The sequence below is a fragment of the Hyla sarda genome, chromosome 6 (genome assembly GCF_029499605.1).
Source record: "Hyla sarda isolate aHylSar1 chromosome 6, aHylSar1.hap1, whole genome shotgun sequence".
NCBI classification, from domain to species: domain Eukaryota; kingdom Metazoa; phylum Chordata; class Amphibia; order Anura; family Hylidae; genus Hyla; species Hyla sarda.
Window position 1 is genome coordinate 285,999,601 of NC_079194.1, and position 24,393 is coordinate 286,023,993.

A 24,393-nucleotide genomic window follows, 5' to 3' on the forward strand; every position below is an offset into this window, starting at 1 on the left:
TTGGCCCCTCACCAAAGCAACTACCAAGTCTGTGGTGTCATCTAGGAAACGGCACACAGTGAGATTCTTGAGATTTTTTAATAAAAGGTAAAGCCGAGAGTTATCAAAGATGTTTCTTGCCCCCGAGCAATGTGGACATTCTAGCAGCGTAGTGATCCCAACATCTGATCTTGGGCCAATAATGGTTCTTATTGACAACAACACTTGGACACATTCAGTGCTGGTTAGTCATGCAATAAAGAAATGATGGTATTTGCTTCCTGCTGTTTCATGGTCTTCTGAAAACTCTTCCAAAGTTGTTCTCCGGGAGGCTCGGCCCAAGTTGGATAAACCAGTCTGTAGCCCCGGGCACAACAATCAGGTTAGACATCTTACACCATTCTAAAGGGGTTGTCTCAACTAGCAAACCCCTACACAAAAATGTACCCAAAAGGCAACCAACAAATCCACATTGACATATAACATCAAAATAACTCCGCATGCTGCACAACTCCTGCTGTCTACAGAGAAGAAAGCCTAGAATAATCCTCCAAACACCTATGTGAACAGAACCATTATATGAGAAGCCAATACATAGGTGACAACCCATATGACTGCACTGCAAAGATGACCACCATAGAATAATAACCGATAGATAGATAGATATGAGATAGATATGAGATAGATAATAGATACATTGATATGAGATGGATAGATAGATATGAGATAGATAGATAGATATGAGATAGATGGATAGATAGATATGAGATAGATAGATAGATAGATAGATATGAGATAGATAGATAGATATCCACACAAGCTTTTGCAAGCAGCACTACCCACTGTGAATAGATGCAAGGAGGGTGCAAGCGGTGTAGACTCGGTCACAGTCTACCCAGGCAATACATACACAGAAAATCTGCAGCACTCCAAAGGATAAACTAAACGTAATTTATTATCCCATGCAACAAAAAAGGTGATACAACGTTTCACCGGTCTCTCACCGGCTTTCTCAAGCATCATGCTTGAGAAAGCCGGTGAGAGACCGGTGAAACGTTGTATCACCTTTTTTGTTGCATGGGATAATAAATCACGTTTAGTTTATCCTTTGGAGTGCTGCGGATTTTCTGTGTATAGATAGATAGATAGATATGAGATAGATAGATATGAGATAGATATGAGATTGATAGATATGAGATAGATAGATAGATATGAGATAGATAGATAGAATTTTGATGATCATATATAATAGATGATAGATATGAGATATATAGATAGGAGATGGATAGATAGATAGATATGAGATAGAACATAGATAGGAGATGGATAGATAGATAAATAGATATGAGATAGATAGAATGTTGATGATCATATATATAATAGATGATAGATAGATATGAGATATATAGATAGGAGATGGATAGATAGATAGATAAATAGATATGAGATAGATAGAATGTTGATGATCATATATATAATAGATGATAGATAGATATGAGATAGATAGATAGATATGAGATAGATAGATAAAGATACATCTGGGACCCCTGTTGTCACAGCCCAAATAAGAACAATTGATCGCTCTGACTGGAGCCGTCTGCTTCACATATAATCAATAATTGTTCTTATCGCTCAGAATCTAAGTCAATCAATAAGTATTTCCGTGGCTGTGATCAATACCAGAGCCGCCTCATAAAGGATTATTGAAAATTATGTATCCAACAGAGTGTGTAATACAAATATGCATGGATTGATTTTTGCCTTAACAGTGGATTAAAGAGTATTGATGAGTGGGGGGAGTATTAGCTGCGATCCCCCCAATCATGGCTGTGCTATGCTAATCTCCCATCTATCTCCATACGAGACCAATCAATAGCAGGCTGTAAATGAATGGCCGCCGGGGCCGCTCAGTCATTAATGTGAGAAATCTCCCAGTTGGGATATTAACTAATGTGTTAAATCCTCGACTTTACAGGAAATGTCTCTAGTTCTGCAGCCGCAGCGACTACAAATTAGGTCAGCGGAGGCTGCACGGGACAAAGACCAAAAGGTGGGATATATGGAAGGAACAGCACTAGAGGTGGCTGAGACAACACAACATATAAGACTCATATCACAACTCATCTACTATCCGCAGGATCTGATGGGCCAAATGCTGATCAGAGTCTGATCATGGGTGGGTCCGACGGCCGGGACTCCCTGCGATCTGCAGAATGGGGCCTCACCTCTCCCTTTCAGCAAGCTCCATGCATTCTGTATGGGACTGGCAGAGATACATGAGCGCTGTACTCTGGTGTGGGGTGTGAGATGCAGGGCAGATGGAATTACCCCAGGGGCAGATGGCGTTAACCCCTTGTATTCATGACGCCAGGGCGGGGTTTATCCTCAATACCACCCGAAGGTATACCGCTGGATCCTAGGCTAGGCACGGGGGAAATAAAGACTCAGACGCCAAGTTACGGACAACGGTAGCTTTACTGAGGGTAGACAGGTGGAAATGTCTATACAGTTCAGCCAGGGCCATGGAGGTGACCAGTGATGCAGAGACCGAAAGGGCTTGCTGGGACTTGTAGTAGATGGGGTCAATTTAATGCAGGCCACATTGACTTGACAAATGATGACTGTGACTGACTTGTGACTGATGACTGACAAGACTGTGACTGTGGTTACTTGCAGGATTGTAGCTTGTGGCTGCAGACTGGACTTGAGGCTCCTATGACTCCGGACTTACACTTAGGCACGACTTGACTGGACCTCAGCGGGAAGCAAGAGAGAGAGAGCAGAGGCTCTACCCAGGACTTATATGGAGGAGACTCTGGGGGGGTCTCATTGGTCACCCCTAGGTCACCTGGTTACTGATACCTCCTGGGTAACAATCACATGACAAATCACACGGTAAACAGTCTTAAAGGGACAACACTTTCTCCACACATTACACTGTGTAATAGATAATAAACATATTTACATGGGGGGCAGATGCAAAGGGGGGAGGCAGGGGACACTAAAAGGAGGCTGCCTGACAGGGCAGCAAGGGTATGGGGTAACACCTCCCGTATTGAGCCACCACACTGGTATCTCAATCTCCCCCATATACAGTGCATGGGAAGAAGGCTCTGTTCTGAAGATCACAGTTCATCCCAGCGGATGTAACCATACCACCACCACCCTCAACCCCCTGCGATCAGATCCTGCAGATAGAAGATAAGTTGTAAAATAGTGGAGTAACCCTTTTAAGACCTATCGATCATCTATCTATCTAACATTTATCTATCTTATTTCTATCTTTCTCATATCTATCTATCTAATACAACCAAAGAATAAGTTGGCCAGCACTATTGATTCCATTATACGGACCTGGCTTACAGGTGCAGGCTGCTGGGCTAAATATACATTAGGTAGAGAGGAGAGACAGCACCGATCCAATCAGCATGTGCAGGTGATCATCCGGGAATGCCAACCCGGAAAGGCATACAGAAGTTCAAGGTGGATACTGTCACGATTCGGCTTACAGGTTGTGGATCCACTGTGTCAGCGAGGGATTGGCGTGGACCGTGCTGGTGGACCGGTTCTAAGAGGCTACTGGTGTTCACCAGAGCCCGCCGCAAAGCGGGATGGTCTTGCTGCGGCAGTAGCAACCAGGTCGTATCCACTAGCAACGGCTCAACCTCGCTGACTGCTGAGAAGGCGTGGGACAGAAGGACTAGGCAGAGGCAAGGTCAGACGTAGCAGAAGGTCGGGGCAGGCGGCAAGGTTCGTAGTCAAGATGGATAGCAAGAGTTCAGGTAACACAGGCTTGGACGACACTAAACGCTTTCACTGGCACAAGGCAACAAGATCCGGCAAGGGAGTGCAGGGGAAGTGAACAGATATAGCCAGGGAGCAGGTGGAAGCCAATTAAGCTAATTGGGCCAGGCACCAATCATTGGTGCACTGGCCCTTTAAGTCTCAGAGAGCCGGCGCGCGCGTGCCCTAGAGAGCGGAGCCGTGCGCGCCAGCACATGACAGCAGGGGACCGGGACGGGTAAGTGACTTGGGATGCGATTCGCGAGCGGGCGCGTCCCGCTGTGCGAATCGCATCCCCGACAGCCATGTCAGTGCAGCGCTCCCGGTCAGCGGGACCGACCGGGGCGCTGCAGGGAGAGAGACGCCGTGAGCGCTCCGGGGAGGAGCAGGGACCCGGAGCGCTCGGCGTAACAGTACCCCCCCCCTTAGGTCTCCCCCTTTTTTTGTCCGACAACTGCTTTACCTGGGACGAGGACACCGGGAAAGAATGGAGGGTTTCTTCAACGGCAGGCAGTACAGCAGGAGTGGGAATGGGGAGGGAGGGCAGAGGGCGAAGCCTGGCACGGGGCAGTGTGTCACCAGGACCGGGGCCATGAGGAGGCACTGAGGCTTGCCTGACGGGACTGGGAGGGGGGGGAGAGGCACTTCCTATGGCAAGCAGAGTCCCAGTTCTTGATCTCCCCGGTGGTCCAGTCAAGGGTGGGAGAATGAAGCCGGAGCCATGGCAGACCGAGGAGGACCTCAGAGGTACAGTTGGGAAGGACGAAGAACTCAATCACTTCGTGATGGGGTCCAATACACATCAAGAGGGGTTCTGTGCGGTAACGCACGGTGCAATCCAATCTGACTCCGTTGACCGCGGAAATGTAGAGCGGCTTGACGAGACGGGTCACCGGGATGCGGAATTTATTCACAAAAGAATCCAGAATAAAATTCCCAGAGGCACCAGAGTCCAAGCAGGCCACGGCTGAGAGGGAGGAGTTGGCTGAAGGAGAAATCCGCACGGGCACCGTGAGACGTGGAGAAGCAGACTTTGAACCAAGAGACGCCAGACCCACGTGAGCTGGGTGTGTGCGTTTCCCAGATGTGGAGGACGAATAGGGCAATCCACCAAGAAATGCTCGGTACTGGCACAGTACAGACAAAGATTTTCTTCCCTACGGCGATTCCTCTCTTCCTGGGTCAGGCGAGACCGATCCACTTGCATGGCCTCCTCGGCGGGAGGCCCAGGCGTAGATTGCAACGGATACTGTGGGAGAGGTGCCCAGAGATCTAAGTCTTTTTCCTGGCGGAGCTCTTGATGTCTCTCAGAAAAACGCATGTCAATGCGGGTGGCCAAATGGATAAGTTCTTGCAGGTTGGCAGGAATCTCTCGTGCGGCCAGCACATCCTTGATGCTACTGGATAGGCCTTTTTTAAAGGTCGCGCAGAGAGCCTCGTTATTCCATGATAATTCGGAAGCAAGAGTACGAAATTGGATGGCGTACTCGCCCACTGAAGAATTACCCTGGACCAGGTTCAGCAGGGCAGTCTCGGCAGAAGAAGCTCGGGCTGGCTCCTCGAAGACACTACGGACCTCAGCGAAGAAGGACTGGACTGTGGCTGTGGCAGGATCATTGCGGTCCCAGAGCGGTGTGGCCCAAGACAAGGCCTTTCCTGAAAGAAGGCTCACTACGAACGCCACCTTAGACCGTTCTGTAGGAAACAAGTCCGACAACATCTCCATATGCAGGGAACACTGAGACAGAAATCCACGGCAGAGTCTAGAGTCCCCATCAAATTTGTCCGGCAGGGACAAGCGGAGGCTAGGAGCGGCCACTCGCTGCGGAGGAGGTGCAGGAGCTGGCGGAGGAGATGGTTGCTGCTGTAGCAGAGGCAGAAGTTGCTGTAACATGGCGGTCAACTGCGACAGCTGCTGTCCTTGTTGGGCAATCTGCTGCGATTGCTGAGCGACCACCGTGGGAAGGTCAGCGAGACTTGGCAGCGGCACCTCAGCGGGATCCATGGCCGGATCTACTGTCACGATTCGGCTTACAGGTTGTGGATCCACTGTGTCAGCGAGGGATTGGCGTGGACCGTGCTGGTGGACCGGTTCTAAGAGGCTACTGGTGTTCACCAGAGCCCGTCGCAAAGCGGGATGGTCTTGCTGCAGCAGTAGCAACCAGGTCGTATCCACTAGCAACGGCTCAACCTCGCTGACTGCTGAGAAGGCGTGGGACAGAAGGACTAGGCAGAGGCAAGGTCAGACGTAGCAGAAGGTCGGGGCAGGCGGCAAGGTTCGTAGTCAAGATGGATAGCAAGAGTTCAGGTAACACAGGCTTGGACGACACTAAACGCTTTCACTGGCACAAGGCAACAAGATCCGGCAAGGGAGTGCAGGGGAAGTGAACAGATATAGCCAGGGAGCAGGTGGAAGCCAATTAAGCTAATTGGGCCAGGCACCAATCATTGGTGCACTGGCCCTTTAAGTCTCAGAGAGCCGGCGCGCGCGCGCCCTAGAGAGCGGAGCCGCGCGCCAGCACATGACAGCAGGGGACCGGGACGGGTAAGTGACTTGGGATGCAATTCGCGAGCGGGCGCGTCCCGCTGTGCGAATCGCATCCCCGACAGCCATGTCAGTGCAGCGCTCCCGGTCAGCGGGACCGACCGGGGCGCTGCAGGGAGAGAGACGCCGTGAGCGCTCCGGGGAGGAGCAGGGACCCGGAGCACTCGGCGTAACAGATACAGCACCAAATAGCTGAGGACTAAAGCTAGTAGATGGAACAAGACTTTATTTGCCATCCATGTGCAACGTTTCGGCAATAAACTGCCTTTTTCAAGCATAAAATATACAGCAACAAGAGAATACAGCAGCACACTGCTAGCACAAAGATATAAATAAAACATGAGTATATAGATAAAACATGAGTATATAGATAGAACATGAAAAGCTATACAGTTGTAGTGCAATAAATGAAAATATGAAATTATGAGGTACTTAGCTTGCAAATTTGGCAGCCAAATAGCTTGGACCGTCCCACCACGGTAAGGTGACCTTATTTTGGGACGGACCCTACACTATGAATATGCCTCTGTGTGAACAGTACAGCAGGCATTGCAAGATCTGAAACATCCAAGGCACCTTATATACACCTAATAGAGGCGTATAATAGTTTGGAATCCAATAGTGCTGGCCAACTTATTCTTTGGTTGTATTACACATACGGGGGAGTGGCTACCTCCATGTTGGCTCTTGCACCCCACCCACCTCTATTAGATGTATATAAGGTGCCTTGGATGTTTCAGATCTTGCAATGCCTGCTGAACTGTTCACACAGAGGCATATTCATAGTGTAGGGTCCGTCCCAAAATGAGGCCACCTTACCGTGGTGGGACGGTCCAAGCTATTTGGCCACCAAATTTGCAAGCTAAGTAATAATAATAATTCATAATAATTTCATATTTTCATTTATTGCACTACAGCTGTATAGCTTTTCATGTTCTATCTATATACTCATGTTTCATCTATATACTCATGTTTTATCTATATACTCATGTTTTATCTATATCTTTGTGCTAGCAGTGTGCTGCTGTATTCTCTTGCTGCTATCTATCTATCTCATATCTATCTATCTCATATTTATCTATCTATATCATAACATATCTATCTATCTATCTACAGTATCTATCTATCTCACATCTATCTATCCCTCTATACCTATCTATCTATCTCATATCTATCTATCCCTCTATATCTATTTATCTACAGTATCTATTTATCTATCTATCTCATATCTATCTATCTTTCTATATCATATCTATATATCTATCATCTAATTATCTATCTATCTATCTCCCTCATATCTATCATCTAATATCCATCTATCTATCTCCTATATATCTATATCATATCTATCTATCATCTAAGATCTATCTATCTCATATCTATCTATCTATATCATATCTATCTATCTATCTCATATCTATCTATATCATATCTATCTATCTATATCATATCTATCTATCTCATATCTATCTATATCATATCTATCTATCTATCTCATATCTATCTATATCATATCTATCTATCATCTAATATCTATTTATCTCATATCTATCCATCTATTTATGAACTCAGTCCCTCCTCTGTTCATCGTGTTATGCCTATGGAAATTCTTTCATAAGAATATCAGAGACCGACAGCAGAGAAAAAAAAATTGTTCTACACGTGGGGGGGGGATGGGTGTAGAAAAGTTGCAAATTTTTGTGCAAACCATAAGAAAAGTCACAATTTTTCTGGCAAATATTAGTTTTTTCCCAAAACCTACACAAAAACCATTGACAAATTGGCCCCATGACTCCTTCATGCATTTACATAGCGATGGCTGTAGTGCGGACCCGCTGCTAACAATCTCCCCGCCACCTTTCACCTCTCATCTAGGAATATTTATTTTTCCTTTGACGTCTCGTTGGGTCGCACACCTCCATGAGACTTTCTCCCATTAGGTTGTGAGTGAGTTCCTGGTCTGACATGTGCTTTCCATTACATTGGGGGCCATGCTGGCATGCTGCAATAACTTCAGCTGTAGGAAAATGAAATATGTCGGGGCCAGATTGGCACTGCTGGAGCGTTTTACAAGATGTCTGCTGGTGCCAGTATACATTGTGTAGACATCATTAGCATATTACACTTACATTATAGACCTGTTTTACAAGCTTCACATTGAGGCTAAAACTTGGAGAGAAAGAAAAATATCTCCTAAAAGGGGATTTCTGGATTAGAAAATACAGTTTTTGAAATATTCTGTGAGGGAATCCTGAGTTCATACAGGGGGTGGTCTCCTGTTTAGGACCCTCAGCTATTACATAGAGTGTCTGGCACATCCAGGCCTTAAAGGGCCCTAGACATCTTATCCCCTATCCAAAGGCTGTCACGCCCCCTCCCATAGACTTGCATTGAGGGGCGGGGTGTGACATCACACGGGGCGGAGTCGTGACGTCATGATCTTCCGTCCCCATGGTCGAGATGGACTCAGCCTGAGGACCTCCAGCTGTTCCGGAAGCCGCTAAAGGAGGGTGCCGCATGGTAGATCCCGGGGGTCCCCAGAAGCGGGACCCCGGTGATCTGACATCTTATCCCCTATCCTTTGGATAGGGGATAAGATGTCTAGAGGCGGAGTACCCCTTTAAATACACAACCCATTCATTTCAGTAAGGACCATGAAATGCTTAATTTCTCCTGTAGGGATTAGGGTTGCCACCTTTCTTGCAAAAAAATACCGGCTATGCGAATTTGCATAATTAATTATGCATGCGTAACATCACAGGATACACATATGTGGGGGAAAATTTGTCCTATTCTAGCCCCTATAAATAACTTTTGTTATTTCTCCTTATACAATCCTTCTGGGAAAACGTCTTGTAGACAGATAAAACCAAGATAGAGCTTTTTGGTAAAGCACATCATTCTAGTGTTTGCCTACAAAGAAAAGAACACAGTACCTACAGTGAAATATGGTGAAGGTCAGTGATGTTTTGGGGTTGTTTTGCTGCCTCTGGCACTGGGGGCCTTGAATGTGTACAAGACATCATGAAATCTGAGGATTACTAACGGATTTTGGGTTGCACTGTACAGCCCAGTGTCAGAAAGCTGGGTTTGTGTCCGAGATCTTGGGTCTTCCAGCAGGACAATGACCCCAAACATACATCAAAAAGCCCCCAGAAATGGATGGCAACAAAGTGCTGGAGAGTTCTGAAGTGTCAGCAATGAGTCCAGATCTAAATCCCATTGATCACCTGAGGAGAGATCTTAAAATTGCTGTTGGGAAAAGGCGACTTTTCAGACACCTGGGCAGTTTGCAAAGGAAGAGTGGTCCAACATTCCGGCTGAGAGGTGTAAGAAGCTTATTGATGGTTATAGGAGGCGACTGATTTCGGCAATAATTTTGTCCAGCCCATTTTTGGAGTTTGGTGACATTATGTCCAATTAGCTTTTTTTCCTCCCTTTTTGGTTTAGTTCCAATACACACAAATGGAATAAACATGTATATAGCAAAACATGTGTTACTGCAATCCTTTTCTGTGAGAAATACTTCAGGGGTGCCAACATTTACGGCCATGACTGTAGATAGATATGAAATAGGTAGATAGATAGATGTGAAATACAGTAGATAGTATAGTATGCCCTTATCAGGTGTATGGCAATAGACAGATATGCTATAAGCCACAGACCATGTAAAAAGGGAGCCTTCTTACATAACCTGTCCAAGCCTATGCTGTAGAACACATACCGTATTTTTCGCCCTATAGGACGCACCGGCGTATAGGACGCACCCAATTTATAGGTGCAATATCTAATAAAATAAAGATTTTGAACCCAATAGTGGTCTTCAACCTGCGGACCTCCAGATGTTGCAAAACTACTACTCCCAGCATGCTGGGAGTTGTAGTTTTGCGACATCTGGAGGTCCGCAGATTGAAGACCAATGCATAGGAGGTAATACTCATGTGTCCCCGCCGCTCCGGACCCGTCACCGCTGCCCTGGATATCGCTCCATCGCTGTCGCCGTGTCCCCGTCGCTCCGGAACGTCTCTGCTGCCGGCCGGGTATCCTCGCTCTCCGTCGCCGCCATCACTTCGCTACGCACGCTGACGCCCGTACGCGACAACAAGAGCGCCGACATACAGGGGATCCCTGAACGGAGAAGACACCGAGGAGGCAGGTAAGGTCCCTCCCGGTGTCCTGTAAGCACTAACCCGGCTATTCAGTCGGGCTGTTCGGGACCGCCGCGGTGAAATCGCGGCGGTCCCGAACAGCCCGACTGAACAGCCGGGTTAGTGTCACTTTCTCTTCAGACGCGGCGGTCAGCTTTGATCGCCGCGTCTGAAGGGTTACTACAGGGCATCACCGCGATCGGTGATGTCCTGTATTAGCCGCGGGTCCCGGCCGTTGATGGCCGCAGGGACCGCCGCGATAGGGGTGTATTCGCCGTATAAGACGCACCGACTTTTTCCCCCCAGTTTTGGGAAATAAAAAGTGCGTCTTATACGGCGAAAAATACGGTAATATAGAGGATCCACAAGACTGTTCTAAGGGGAGTCTATAAGATGTGCACTATTATGCCAAGGTGAGCTGTAAGTATTACACTTGTATGTACAATGTTTCTTGAATTTTGTTTCTTTTTCAATTAATGTCTCTATTCTTCATATTACAGATTACAATCCGAGCGTGCATGTGTGGGGAAAAAGATGGCTATCCGCTATCTAATGTGTATGGCCCACTTAGCGGGAGAGTACACTGACCTACCATTGGACTACAAGGCCAAAGCCCATGTAAACTGGGTGAGATGATACAATTCAATGAAGCCTTCGTTGGGCCTGAAACTTTACTAGAGTAGATGGGAGACCAGCCAAGCTATGCCCCACCTCTTTACCTAAGCCCCACCCCCTCTATTGGCCTCCAGCCAAAATGGAGGAGATTAGAAGGAAATGGACAACTGTTTTCTTTGTCTGACTTCTTTAAGACTATTTGTTTCAGGATCTTGCAAGTCAGTGACAAATACTGGAGGATACTCCGGCCAAGTTTTTTTGTTTTTTTTCTAAACTTTTTTTCCCCCCATCTTATTCATGTCCTTTTAACCATTGTGCTTCCCAAGACTGGGGCAGATGTTTAGTGGGTTTCCAGAAGAAGAAAAAAAAGTCCCCGAAAGGTCAAGGCGGAAAAATGAAGCCACGACAATGTGTATATATTTTTTTTTTCCTTTTTAGCTTTTGTTGCTTCTGCGGCTTCCACTGAACAGATTGTGCGTATCCTTAATATTCACATCACATCGGAGGCAGCATCCTCCTTCCTACAGTGTTCCGGGCACATATTAGCATGTAGGGTTAGCTAGTCTCGATTCTTCTGCTATGAATAGGACCGGGGGAGCCGGCTAGGCAGCAACATCCTAACTCATAATGGCCGCTATACAAGGTTCTGCGTGTTATATACCCAGCTTGGTCTGGACAGAGGCCTATAAATAATGGCTGACAAATTAAAGTTGCATCAGCGGGGCCTGAGCCTTCCCTGCATTATCGATGGGCCCCGGGGAATTACAATAATAATGAGGATTACAATATCATACAAAATGAATTGCCATCAATGTCCGTCCGAAGTCACAGGCCGCCTTTATGCCGGGCCGATTCTTTGGATTCCTGAAGCGTGAGCCCGGGCGTAGTTGTCAACAAGGCCCTTTCACACAAGTCGTGCAGGAGACTGACAGAAGCCTGTCTTTGTGCCGCTGCGTGGTGTGGGCTGCAAGAATGCAAGGGGAATGCGAGGCCACCATGTCACCGACACAAAGAGAGATGCTTTGTGAGAGAACACTGGAGCAGAATGACAATGACATCACTTCATATGACCTCATTTTCATCCAAAATATCATGATGTTCCGAGGCGGCAGTGATATGCTAAGTAGCGCATTCCCCTCTCTCCCTGGGATTTGTGCTTTGTGGATGTATAAAGGGGACGGGACGTCAAGGGGAGGGGGCCACTTCAAGTGGGTGAGCGCTCCGATTTCCAAGGTCATTGGCGCTATTGGCAAAAAGGTTTTATTCTTTTCCTGCAGCTGCCACCTACTTCAAAAGGGCCGAATCCTAGCAAATCGACCACCAGACATAATAATGGGAAGAAAGAAGGACATGTAATATGCATTACGCCGTCCCTGCCTAGATTATCTGCCTTCTGTAGAGCTTAGGGTTTCAATGGCCGAGGGGGAAAGAGGGAGGCATTTTTTAAACATGTCGGCCCGCATGATAACCTGGGTCTCCTAGCTATAAATTACTATAACCTGGATATAATAATACATGTCTAGACCAGGTCATGCTAAACATGACCCCCCCCATCACTTCTGTAAGAATCCTCAGGCCTCATGTGTGCACATACAGACCTCACTTCCTCATCCTTATATGGTCCCGCAATGTAGTCCTGCAAGGAGCGCAGGGATTAGATAACATTAACAAAGACGGAGATGTTAGCGAGCATTCGGACAGGTCTTCCTAGAACTGGCTGGGGGATCTCCCAGAACTTTCCTATATGCATTGTTCCAGGAGTGGACTGGTTAATAAGGCTCAGTTCTCTTTCACTTTGTAATAACCATTAAGAGTGTAAACAAGCGGGTCAAGTATTACAAAGGGATTCTCTGAGCCAAGTAGGCCGCCAGGCAAGAAGTCAGCCATTTCTGAAGAAACTGCAAAATCATATGTTCTGTCTCCGAACAGATAGAGAAGAAGGAGAGGAATAGACTAGAGACCAAAGTACTCGTATGTGTTTCATGCTCTTTAAGGAGCACTCCATGAAAATGTTATACATTGTGTGGTGACGCCAAAGTTGTGAGGTGACTACGGGGCGTAAAGGGTGTAGGTGGATGGGGCAGATGGTATAGCCCAGGGGCAAGGTGTTATTAAACCCTAATGTTCGTGACGCCAGAGTGGTTTTTCCGGTAACCACCCGAATGGTAGCACCGCTATCCCAAAGTTAGGCAGGGCAATAATAGTCCAAGACCAGGTAAGAGTTAACGGTAGCTTTACTGAGGTTAGACAGTTGTTAAAGTCTCTTCAGCTAGGCCAGAATCCCAGAGAGTTGACCAGTAACACGAAAAGGACCTTGCAGCTTGCTGGGACTTGCGGTACTTTTGGGTCAGACTTCAATACAGCCTCTCTGACTATAATTGACTTGACTTTGGTAGAGACAGCAGACATAGATGAGATGGCTTACTGACAATGTGGCTGGTGTGCAGGCTGTATGGCCTCCAAGTGTACTGGACACAGGATCTGTCATGTCTGTGTTTGCTGTTCCTCGGGATCTAAAAGAGAGATTGTAATGCCCCCCCCCCCCCCCTCTGGCTGAGCCAGAAGCCCATAGGTCAAGCTGCAGGTCAGGTGGTCAACTGGTGCGGACTGGGTAACATAACACATCATGTGACCATAACAGGTGATACCTCCAAAGGTCCTTAAAGGTCCTTTATGCTTTATATATCTATACATAATATTATGCACTATATTTACAACACTATACATGACATTATGCACTATATTTACAACACTATACATGACATTATGCACTATATTTACAACACTATATACAACATTAGACTTACTACTATGGGGGAGACGCTGCAGGAGAGCCACTAGGACAATGAGGGACTCAACCTGACAGGGCCTAAGTACTGTACAGAAGTATATCCTGTACTGGGACATTATAAATGTGTTATGGTAAATGCAGCGTCTGACAAACTAAGATAGAATTCTAATGTCATTCACCGCCCCTCTTAGGCTCCGTACTAGAGATCAATTGTCAAAACTATGTTATGGTGAAGGAGTAGTTATAGCCATCATCTGGATTTGTCCAATATCTTATAATTATAACTATGTAAAAATGTATCAGGGGGCAGTACAGAGATCTCTCCCATGATCTATTTATACCCAGGACTGTATCTATAACAAGGGGGCATCCTCTACGTCTACAGGAAAGAAGGTTTCTACACCAGCACAGACGGGGGTTCTTTACTGTAAGAGCAGTGAGACTGTGGAATTCTCTCCCGGAGGAGGTGGTCATGGTGAACTCTGTGTGAGTTCAAAAAGGGGTCTGGATGCATTTTTGGAGAGTAATAACATTACAGGTTATGGATTCTAGATTTATAGGGACAGAACGTTGATCCAGGGATTTGTTCTGATGCCATATTTGGAGTCGGGAAGGAATTTTTACCTCTAGTATGAGGGTTTTTTGCCTTCCTCTGGATCAACTCAATAGGAACTTATTAGGGTTATAGGTTGAATTGATGGACTCTGGTCTTTTTTCAACCTTATGAACTATGTTACTATGTTACTTAATGTTATCTACCTTAAGATCTGGATCTGGATTTTATTTTTAATCTATGGACACCCATTGGCCTCTAGTGCCCTTCCGATCAGTAGATCACGTTCTGACTTATGTTTATAGAGGAATATGACACTGGTATGGCAATAAATATCACAAAAGGTTCCTATATAGTGAGAGGACACACAGTAGTGGATGAAGAGCAACCCAATGGTCAATAGGATTAGAATGATCTCCTTTTGTGTCTCTAGACCAGAGAAGACCATTGATGGAAACTTAAGAACTGATTAAAAAAGTACAAAAAACTTGGGCTCTTCCATTCTTTAAGGTCTATTGTCCACAGACCCTGCATGTTCCACTTTGTCATTTTTGGTCTATGGACACCCACTGTCCTACGATGCCCTCCTGAGCAGCAGATCACATTCTATCCTATGCTTTTGGAGAAATATCCTTATGCAAAAAGAGGCATAAAAACTAATGGGACAAAGGGTTCATCTATAGTGACGGGACGCTCAGTGGTGGATCAAGAAGAACCTAATGGTCAATAGAACTACAATGATTTCCTCTTGTGTTGCCTGTAAACCATTGATGAACACTTAAGAACTAATTAAAAAGTAGAAAAAGTACTTTGGCTCTTCTATTCTTTTCGCTCTGTTGAGTGGGGGATCTGTATGTTACTCTTAGTAATTTTTCATCTGTGGATGGTTATTGACTTCCAGTTTAACCTATGTTTTTTAGGGATATATCCTTGGCCCAAAAAAATGCATAAAGCTAGTATATAAGTGGCTGAAGCTGGTCGTAATCTTAAGATAGCGGTCAGCCGAACGCTGATTCATCCAATAGTTATCCTCCCTCATATACCGTATTTTTCGCCATATAAGATGCTCCGGCATATAAGACGCACCCAATTTTATAGGATGAAAATCGAGAAAAAAAAAGATTCTGATTCAAATACAATGTAAAGTATAGGAGAGTGATCTTCAACCTGCGGACCTCCAGATGTTGCAAAACTACAACTCCCAGCATGCCCGGACAGCCGTTGGCTGTCCGGGCATACTGGGAGTTGTAGTTTTGCAACATCTGGAGGTCCGCAGGTTGAAGACCACAGGTATAGGAGGTAGTACTCACGTGTTCCCGCCGCTCCGGACCCATCACCGCTCGTCATCGCTGCCCTGGATGTCGCCCTCCATCTCTGTCGTCGCGTCCCTAGGGTGTCCCCGTCGCTTCGGAACATCTCTGCTGCCCGGTATCCTCGCTCTCCGTCACCGCCATCACGTCGCTATGCATGCCGCTCCTACTGGATGATGGAACGGCGTGCGCGACGACGTGATGACGACGAAGGAGAGCGCCGGCCATGCAGGGGATCCCGGCACGGTGTCCTGTAAGCTGTTCGGGATGCCGCAATTTCACCGCGGCGGTCCCAAACAGCCCGACTGAGCAGCTGGGTTAGTGTCACTTTCGCTTCAGACGTGGCGGTCAGCTTTGATCGCCGTGTCTGAAGGGTTAATACAGGGCATCACCGCGATCGGTGATGTCCTGTATTATCCGTGTTTCCCGGCCATTGATGGCCGCGATAGGACAGGGTTTTAATGTGTATTTGCCGTATAAGACACACCAACTCTTCCCCCCCCAGTTTTGGGGAAGAAAAAGTGCGTCTTATACGGCGAAAAATACGGTATGTGCACACTCAGCTGGGTTGAGGATACGTAAGTTTTCAATGGGAAGTAAAAGGATCAGGAAATTGGAATCCAACATGTCCGATCCTTTTCTTCTCTGACATCTGTCATTGTGGGCAGATATTAGAAGGGATTTGGATTATCTCCTCCTGTTCTTTTAAGGATGGGAGAAAAAAAAACTATAGCTAAAAATAACTTTAGAACTGATAACTAAGTAGTAAAAAAATAGTCGCTCCCGTTTCCGTCTATAGCTGTGGGCTGTGCTGGTGCCCATTGCCGTCTCGGTATGTTCAGAGTCTACCAACACCTTGGTTTGTTCCAGTAAATAACGAAACTTTTACAATGGTCGCTTAGTGGACTCCATAGCAGAATTCCGAGACTCTCTTATCCGAAAAAGATGCATTAAAACGAAACCAAGCAGTAAAGTAGGTAACAATAACATTGAGTCTCTGCTTCTGAGGTTGTTGAAGGCAACACTTAAGATCCGATCAGCAACTTAGCAAAAACTCCATCTGATCTCCATTATCACGCTGAGAACATGTGCGGACCATACCACCCCCACCCGTCTGTATACTTTCTCCTCAGATCCCTGTACTATATGTAATGCTGTAAGGCCATGCTCTTTCCTGGTATTTCTCATTGTTGCGGGGTTACGACCCCTTATTAGGTCTCAAACCATTTTATGGGCATTCCCCGCAGAAGCCATCGCTGCAGTAAAAGGAGATGTAATGTCCTGTTATAAAATCCTGCCCTTCATTGCTTGCTACTCATTAAATACACATCTTTTTTCTTAATGGTCTTGATGCTTTGTAAGAGGCCTGCAGTGGTGGCTGGGACTTTGTATGCATTGACTTTAAAGGGCAGAGAGAAGTATCGAGCACTGGACCTCCCACTGGTAATTCTCATTCACGTAGCGGGACGTGGTCGATGGGTGACAGCAAATCTGCTGGGAGGTCCTCATACCCTACTGAATGAGTCTAGCTTGGTTTTTGAATTTATTTATGATTTCTTTTTTTTTTTTATTTAGTAAAAAAAAATAAAAAAACTTTAGGAATTTTATCTGCAAGGTACTTCATTATAAATACAAAAGGGATATCGGGACTAGCAAATTTATATTGGGAACCAGCCAACAATATAGACGATTATTAACCGATCAGCTATATAAAGGGGCCCCCGGCCATGCTGCTTCATTGTATACTAGGCTCAGCATTGTACTTTGTACTAGTGGCTGTGTCTGGTATTGCAGCTCATTCCTATCCTTTTGAATTTGATGCTGTTTATTGTTCAACAAAGTCGACTTTATTACAGCATCAAATTCAAAAGGATAGGAATGAGCTGCAATACCAGACACAGCCACTAGTACAAAGTACAATGCTGAGCCTAGTATACAATGAAGCTGTAATGAGGTTGATTATTATGGAAGCCGAGGGTCAAACTTCCACCAATCAGACATAGAGGTTTTTTTTTTATACACATTAGAGATAAGTCTGCCATACCTGCCAATTTCAGGCTTTTTAGATGTAAAAAAAAAAGCCCCAAAACAACCATTTTAATGTTTTAAAATCCAGTTGAATTCTATTGAACTTAAAGGGGTTATCCAGGAATAGAAAAACACAGCTACTTTCTATTAAAAACCGCTCCCAGTCTGTCTCTATGTTGGGTGTGGTTCTTTCAGTTTTTGGGGGTGGTTTAGTTATACGTTAAAGGAAAAAATTATTATTTTTTTTTTTAAATCAACTAGTGCCAGAAAGTTAAACAGATTTGTAAATTACTTCTATTTTAAAATCTTAACCCTTCCAGTACTTATCAGCTGCTGCATGCTCCACAGGAAGTTCTTTTCTTTTTGAATTTCCTTTCTGTCTGACCACAGTGCTCTCTGCTGACACCTCTGTCCATTTTAGGAACTGTCCAGAGTAGGAGCAAATCCCCATAGCAAACCTCTCCTGCTCCGGACAGTTCCTAAAATGGACAGAAGTGTCAGCAGAGAGCACTGTGGTCAGACAGAAAGGAAATTCAAAAAGAAAAGAACTTCCTGTGGATCATACAGCCGCTGATAAGTACTGGAAGGATTAAAATTTTTAAACAGAAGTAATTTACAAATCTGTTTAATTTTCTTGCACCAGTTGATTAAAAAAAAACAAAAAAAACTACATGGCCTCTAGCTGACCACCAGAAAAGCTAATATAAGAACATAGGAGAGCTAAATTGTATATATGCTCAGGTAAATGCTTCTAACTATAGTCCAAAAATCTGTCTGATCTGCAAAAGGTGGCGCCAGGTTTGGGAGAGACCTAATTTACATATCCCTTTTCCCATAATTCCCAGTAGAGTATGAATGGCCTATAAGTCTCCATAATCTCTTCAGTCCAACAAATAGGTGAACACTGACCATTGCTCAAGTTTCTTTATTATAAATAGGGTTTCCACCTTTCTTGCAAAAAACATACCAGCCATGCTAATTTGCATAATTAATTATATATGCGTAACATCACAGGATACACATATGCAGGGGAAGTTTTGTCCTATTCTGACCTCTATAACTTTTTTATTTCTCCTTATACCGGCCTGTATGGATCATTTTTTGCGTCCCGATCTGTAGTTTTTGTACCATTTTTGTTATGATGGGACTTTTTCATCGCTCTTTTTTTTTTTTTTTCTTAGCAAATTCAGGAGTTGCAGTTAGTTGCTAACTACAACTCCCAGCATGCCCTTTTACAGCCTATGGCTCAGCAGCTGCCCCAAAGGAAAACTACAACTCCCAGCATGTTGGACTATATAGTAGTATATAGTATAGGTCAGTGTTTTCCAACCAGGGGTGCCTCCAGCTGTTGCAAAACTACAACTCTCAGCATGTTGAACTATATAGTAGTATATAAAATAAGTTAATGTTTCCCAACCAGGGGTGCCTCCAGCTGTTGCAAAACTACAACTCTCAGCATGTTGAACTATATAGTAGTATATAAAATAAGTTAATGTTTCCCAACCAGGGGTGCCTCCAGCTGTTGCATAACTACAACTCCCAGTATGCCCAGACAGCCATTGGCTGTCCGGGCATGCTGGGAGTGGTAGTTTTGCAACAGCTGGAGGCGCTCTGGTTGGGAAACACTAGTATAGTACATGGTGCAACTTTCCAGGAGTTGAAGGACTAGTTGGATAAATACCGGCCATTGCATAGCCGGTATTTTTTATATAAAAATACCGGCCTGTTGGCCAAAATACTGGCTATGCTGGTAAAATAACGGTCAGGTGGCAACCCTAATTATAAAACGGACCTCAGCGGGGGTTAAAGGGGTACTCCGGTGGACTTTTTTTTCTTTTTTTAAATCAACTGGTGCCAGAAAGTTAAACAGATTTGTAAATAACTTCTATTAAAACAAATCTTAATCCTTCCAGTACTTATTAGCTGCTCAATACTACAGAGGAAATTATTTTCATTTTGGAACACAGAACTCTGCTGACATCACGAGCACAGAGCTCTCTGCTGACATCTCTGTCCATTTTAGGAACTGTCCAGAGCAGCATATGTTAGCTATGGGGATTTTCTCCTACTCTGGACAGTTCTTAAAATGGACAGAGATGTCAGCAGAGAGCACTGTGGTGGTGATGTCAGCAGAGAGCTCTGTGTTCCAAAAAGAAAACCATTTCCTCTGTAGTATTCAGCAGCTAATAAGTACTGAAAGGATTAAGATTTTTTTTTAATAGAAGTAATTTACAAATCTGTTTAACTTTCTGGCACCAGTTTATTTAAATAAATAAAAAGTTTTCCACCGGAGTACCCCTTTAAGAAGTGATGATGGCGATGGGTGTCCATTATAGGGGTCATAGGGCTTAGCTCTCTTCTTCCTCCTTGCAGGGAATCTATAGGAAAGTAAAGCTTTTAGCAGGGAGCTGACCCCTGACCATTAAAGGAGTATTAACAATCTAAGAGGACAGTCGAATGCTTCCAATTTACTAAACTAAAGCTCCTTGGAATATTTTTTTATTTCTTTTTTAAATTTTGACTTTAAGTTTATTTTCTATTAAACCGCGTTCTCTGGGATGTCATTGTGTCGGCCATTGAATCGTAATACATTCCTTTGCATACCATATACTGGTAGAGCCACGTAAATGACCGGGTATTATCAGTAAATGAAGATTAGCGAATATTGGTCGGTCAATAATATTAGTCATCTCTGGAGACCGAGGGGTTAAGGGAACAGACCGGCGGAGTCTGCCCTTCACCCACCCTGTGAAAGAAGCCTATTCTTATTGAGATTATTTAAGGAACTCACATCCTTCCTGACTGAGATAGAAGGAGCCACGTTTGTGTTCTTGTACAAACAGGTCCCGTATACAATGTTATATTCGCTGCAGTCGTACATTAATGCGTTATCTATTGGAAAGTATATAACCAGTGCATTGAACCATTGGTGATGGAACAGTATCCAGTTGTGATAGCCTGGGGGATGTAGGGTATGGGGAGTGTAGCTTTGCGGTTATTTAAGGGTGCTTGTTAACCCTTGCTATTCGTGATGCCAGGGTGAGGGCTCCTCAGTAAGGCTTGTCCTACCGCCGCCCTTCCCAAGAACGATAGGGAGGTAGATAATAATAGATTTTCCACAACCAGAGAGTTTTCTGAAACAGTATTAACTTTTACTGAAGGTTTTCTGTAAGCTTCAATAACATAAGGGTCTCTAAGCATAACAACGGCTTTCCTTGGAGATTGACAATGGTTGGGACTTTAGCATTTATAGTCTTTTTGTCTATTGCGCTGTTCCACTGGATTTAGGGGAATTAGTTGCGGTTCAGTAGTCACGCTAGCATTAGCGGAGATATAGATTTGAACTCATGGTTTTGGTTCAGCTGAGGCCGGAGGTTTTGAGGCCTTGCATGTCTTTGAAAGTTGCGCAGATCCGTCCTGTTAGTCCGGCATCCACGAGAGCAGCAACCCAAGAGGGTGATAATTGGACGCAGCTCCTTTATAAGGGCAGGGGCTGGACTAATTCTAATTGGTCCACACTGATGTCAATCACCATTACAGAAATGTGTGGGTAACACGTGACCCAAGGACCTCCTAAGGTCCTACAACATACCATAGAGGATATCAGCATGGTCACATGACCGAAGGTCCTGCGACACTGAACAAGGTAAGCACTATACATTACTATAAAATATATATAATTATTAAATATATACATGTATTATCATTAGAGAATTAGACTTGAGGAGAGGCGACTAGGGGCTGTCCCACCTGAGGAACCCTACCTGAACGTAGTTACTCTGACTTTGGGGACCTCTACACTAGTTACGGTATGTAATACGGTAACGGGACACTACACAGTCATAGCTAATATAAGGATTTTTCTGATTAAATCACCTCATTGGGCTCCATTCTTACAATTGCCCACGTGGCCTAACCATGTGGTCAGCGGAATGTACTATGTTCCCTTTCATGGCAATGGAGGGAACCATCAAATTCCAGTCCTATCTCCTAGTTTTGTCTATAGTCTTTGTCATAACTTCACAATAATGCACTGGAAGTGAATGACATATAGAGGAGCCCTAGTACGATCTGCGGCTCTATTCATGAATGACAGGGCTTGTATACGTTTGTTGGCTTCGCCCTTATGGCTCATGTGACCCTATTCCATCTTTTTCCTATGTCTTTTCCACCTTTCTTGCAACAACAAAAAAATACCGGCCATGCTAATTTGCATAACTAATTATACATGCGCAACATCACAGGACACACATATGCGGGGGAAATTTTGTCCTCTTCTAACCCCTATAACTTTTTTATTTCTCCTTATACCGGCCTGTATGGATCATTTTTTGCGCCCCGATCTGTAGTTTTTAACAGTACCGTTTTTGTTTTGATGGGACTTTTTCATCACTCTTTTTTTTTTCTATGCAAATAAGGGAGTTGTAGTTAGTTACTAACTACAACTCCCAGCATGCCCTGATACAGCCTGTGGCTCAGCAGCTGCCCCAAACAAAAACTACAACTCCCAGCATGTTAGACTATATAGTAGCATATAGTATAGGTCAATGTTTCCCAACTAGGGGTGCCTCCAGCTGTTGCAAAACTACAACTCCCAGCATGTTGAACTATATAGTAGTATATGAAATAAGTTAATGTTTCCCAACCAAGGGTGCCTCCAGCTGTTGCAAAACAACAACTCCCAGCATGTTGAACTATATAGTAGTATATAAAATAAGTTAATGTTTCCCAACCAGAGGTGCCTCCAGCTGTTGCAAAACTACAACTCCCAGCATGTTGAACTATATAGTAGTATATAAAATAAGTGAATGTTTCCCAACCAGGGGTGCCTCCAGCTGTTGCAAAACAACAACTCCCAGCATGTTGAACTATATAGTAGTATATAAAATAAGTGAATGTTTCCCAACCAGGGGTGCCTCCAGCTGTTGCAAAACTACAACTCCCAGCATGTTGAACTATATACTAGTATATAAAATAAGTTAATGTTTCACCACCAGGGGTGCCTCCAGCTGTTGCAAAACTACAAATCCCAGTATGCCCGGACAGCCGTTGGCTGTCCGGGCATGCTGGGAGTTGTAGTTTTGTAACAGCTGGAGGCGCTCTGGTTGGAAAACACTGATATAGCATATGGTGCAACATTCGGGGAGTTGAAGGACTAGTTGGATAAATACCGGCCATTGCAAAGCCGGAATTTTTTATATAAAAATACCGGCAGGGTGGCCAAAACACCGGGCAGGTGGCAACCCTAACCTCAGCATGGGTTAAGAAGTGATAACAGCGATGGGTGTCCATTATAGGGATTAGTGTTGAGCGGCATAGGACATATTCGAATTCGCGAATATTCGCGAATATATGGACGTATATTCGTCATATATTCGCGAATATTCGCACATTCGTAATATTCTCGATTTATTTTCGCATATGCGAAAATACACGTATGCGAAAATTAACATATGCGAAAATTAGCATACACAGTAATTAACATAAGCGAAAATTCGCATATGCGAAAATTTGCACACCAGTCTCACACAGTAGTATTAGAGCCTCCTTTACACCACACAAGCTGGAAGCAGAAAGGGATGATCACTGTGATGTGTACTGTGAAAAAAAATAAAATAAAATAAAAAATAAATAAATAAAAAAACGAATATTCGTAATTACGAATACATAGTGCTATATTCACGAATATTCGCGAATTCGCGAATATGCGATATTCGCGAATAAAATTTGCATTGCGAATATTCGCGAGCAACACTAATAGGGATCATAGGGCTTAGCTCTCTGCTTCCTCCTCACAGGGAATCTATAGGATCCTAGTGTATTACCCCAGATGACAATGTATTAAAAGGTGAAGATCAAATCTGCGCACCAAAGTTGGTTATGCTGAGAGCATAACATCTGTTCATCTATATAGTAAATGAGCGGGTCAGCAGCCCTGGAGTATCAACTGGCTCCGGAAAGCTAAACAGATTTGTAAATTACTTCTATTAAAAAATCTTAATCCTTTCAATAATTATCAGCTGCTGAAGTTGAGTTGTTGTTTTCTGTCTGGCAACAGTGCTCTCTGCTGACATCTCTGCTTGTCTCGGGAACTGCACAGAGTAGAAGAGGTTTGCTATGGGGATTTGCTTCTAAAATGGGCGGTTCCCGAGACAGGTGTCATCAGAGAGCACTTAGACAGAAAAGAACAACTCAACTTCAGCAGTTCATACGTACTTAAAGGATTACGATTTTTTAATAGAAGTAATTTACAAATCTGTTTAACTTTCTGGAGTCAGTTGATATATAAAAAAAAAAGTTTTTTTTCCTGGATAACCCCTTTAAAATTAACTCACTTTCTACAAACTTACAGTAAAACTTCCGGGCTGTAGAAAAAAACGGGACAACACATGCACCCATCCTGTGACTTCAGTGATGGGTGTAGAAACATGGCTGCTTTACCTAAATTTAGACGTCAACTGTTCTAATGGCTGAATATTCATAAAATACCACAATAAACATGTGATTAAAATGGTGCCTAATAAGAACTGTAAAAACACATACTGTAAATTGTCATATAAAATATGTCAATTTGGGTATTATAACACATATTGCCGTGGCAACGTCAGTTCGGGATTTTTACAGTTCTTATTAGGCACCAT